Genomic DNA, 3035 nt, shown 5'->3' on the forward strand with positions numbered 1-3035 from the left:
GACACTCCATCTCAAAAAAAAAGCAAAAAAAAAAACAAAAAACAAACAAACCCCCACACACAAATGAATAAATTTAAGTTTAATTTTAAAATTAAAATTTAAAAATTGTAAATGTTTTTCACAATATTTTATTTTATTAAAATAGAAATGGAGTGTTGCGGCCAGGCGCGGTGGCTCACGCCTGTAATCCCAGCACTTTAGGAGGCCAAGGCTGGCGGATCACGAGGTCAGGAGATTGAGACCATCCTGGCTAACACGGTGAAATCCTGTCTCTACTAAAAATACAAAAAATTAGCCAGGCGTGGTGGTGGACGCCTGTAGTCCCAGCTACTCAGGAGGCTGAGGCAGGAGAATGGCATGAACCCAGGAGGCAGAGCTTGCAGTGAGCCGAGATCGAGCCACTGCACTCCAGCCTGAGTGACAGAGCGAGACTGTATCTCAAAAAAAAGAAAAAGAAAAGAAAAAGAAATGGGGTGTTGCTATGTTGCCCCGGCTGATCTGAAACTCCTGGCCTCAAGCTATCCTCCTGCTTTAGCCTCCCAATGTGCTGTGTGCTGGGATTACAGGTAGATTTTTCATTTTTAGGATGCATATCAGGTTCCTTTCTTTTCTTTTTAATGATGAAAGCATTTAAGGCTATTCAACCTCCTCAGAGTACGAATTTTAGCTTTGGAGACCTCATGTTCCTAAAATGAGGGGGAAATGTTTTTTTCTTTCTTTTTTTTTTCTTTTTTGAGATGGAGTCTTGCTCTGTTGCCCAGGCTAGAGTGCAGTGGCGCAATCTCGGCTCACTGCAATCCTCTGCCTCCTGGGTTCAAATGATTCTCCTGCCTCAGCCTCCCGAGTAGCTGGGATTACAGGTGTGATCCACCGTGCCCGGCCGGAAATGTTTTCTAAATTAAAAAAAAAAACATATTGATTTAAGGTTGTGAATTACAAGTTTAGATTGAAGCCATGAGGAAATTGGGAGATTTGATTTCAGACCTCATTAGGATAAGGCCTGGGCTCTTTGAGTGGGAGGGTAGGGACCATGTCTGCCATAGGTTTCCAGGGCCTAGAACAGCTCCTGGCACAGGATAAGGTACCAATGAGTACCTGTTTGACTGGATGGGATGGGAACTTGAACACAACCAGAGGGAAAGAAGCCACCAAGTAGGACCAGAGAGGTTAGAGTATATAGTGTAGCAGAGCTGGGCTGAAGTCTCAGACTTTGTACTTCTTTTTTTTGTGTTTTGAGATGGAGCTTCACTCTTGTCACCCAGGCTGGAGTGCAATGGCAGGATCTCGGCTCACTGCAACCTCCACCTCCCGGGTTCAAGCAATTCTCCTGCCTCAGCCTCCTGAGTAGATGAGATTACAGGCGTGTACCACCATGCCCAGCTAATTTTGTATTTTTAGTAGAGACGGGGTTTCATCATGTTGGTCAGGCTGGTCTCCAACTCCTGACCTCAGGTGATCCGCCAGCCTTGGCCTCCCACAGTGTTGGGATTACAGGCGTGAGCCACCGTGCCCGGCTGTAATTCTCAATCCAGCAATCTATCAGCTCACAAAGAAGGGTTTGGCAGAGTCAGAATGGATCTGAAGCAGCACAGCAGAAATAAAAACAGAACTAGGGACATAATCTAGGAAAAGGTTGGGATTGAAAGGGTGGAGGACGGTTGTCAAAAAGGGAGATTTTCCGTTTACTTGAGATCTGCAGAGTAGATCCAAGTGTCCTTGTCATAGGTGAACACATGCGCACACACACAAATGGTAACTACGTGTGATGATGGACATGCTGGTTAATTTGATTGTGGTAATGGTTTCACAATATACCCCCATATCAAATCATCACACTGCATACCTTGAATGTATGCAATTTTGGGGGATCAATTATGCCCCAATAAAGCCTAAAATAAAAAAAAAAAGGAAGCTCATCAAGGTGACCTGTCTACAGAGGCAAGGACAGGGACTGAGCTTCAGGAGCTGTAGTTTGCCTGCTGGGTAGGGACAGATGTTTAAGTTAAAAGTCTCTGAAAGAGGCGGATCCGGATCTCCTGGGGAGAGTGTTTGGCATTCCCTAGTAAGAAAGAGAAAAAAAAAGGTGGTCTTGAGGTCAGGAAGGCTGGTGGCTTCATAGCTGTCTGGGATCCTTGGGGCAAGGCAAGGGGCTCCTGCTGGCACCTTCAGCCTGGTTGATGAGCTGACAGGCTAGTGGCCCCAGAAGCCCCCCTGGACCCTAGCACCGGTCTCCACCATCAGGGAGAAGGAAGGGCAAGCCATGTCTGACTGCCCCTCCAAGCACTGGCTCAGACAGCAGTGGGTGATGGGGAAGAGCCTGCCTGCTCCCAGGCCCCCTCCCTGGGAGCCAGCAGCCCTGAGGAGCATGGGCAGGCGGTACTGAGCTCCTCAACCCGACTCTCCTCCCTATCCCAAGAAGCCCTTTGAAAGGTTTTCCTGGCAGAGTTTAAAGCTTCAATTCATTCAACCACCTGGCATGAGGCCCAGGATGAGGGGATGCTGGGAAGGCCCTAGCCCCTCACCCCTACTCTTACCTTAGCTGCCCCCACTTTCCTGGGACCCTGGCTAGCAGGCCTCCCACTGGCCTCTCTCCATCCAGTAGCACCCACCCCCGTTCCCCTTGGGAACCCAGGTATCCTGCCACTTTCTAGTGGAGCAGATGGCCACCCTGGAGGCTCAGGCTTGCTAAATCAGACATTTAAATCCCGTAATCCTTGGTGAGAGGCTGCCGAGGGGGAAGCAGCCCAGTCCTAGAAGCAGGGGAGGGAGAGAAACTTGTGCCAGCCGTGGCCGGAGGGGAGGAGGGACAGTTGGTTCCTGAGTTATGAATGGAGCCACCCCCCTCCCTTGTTGTCATGCAGCCCGCAGACTGACCCAGTCTCCAGCCTTTGTTCCCCTCCCGGAACCCGGGCACTGGGCCCCCCAGCCCACACTCATTGCAGACTCAGGTGGCTGCTTCCCAGCACCTCCTCACTCACCCCTGCACCTGCTGACCCTGGTAGCCTGCACTGGCATTCACACCTCAGACACACAGG

The sequence above is a fragment of the Pongo pygmaeus genome, chromosome 19 (genome assembly GCF_028885625.2).
Source record: "Pongo pygmaeus isolate AG05252 chromosome 19, NHGRI_mPonPyg2-v2.0_pri, whole genome shotgun sequence".
NCBI lineage: Eukaryota > Metazoa > Chordata > Mammalia > Primates > Hominidae > Pongo > Pongo pygmaeus.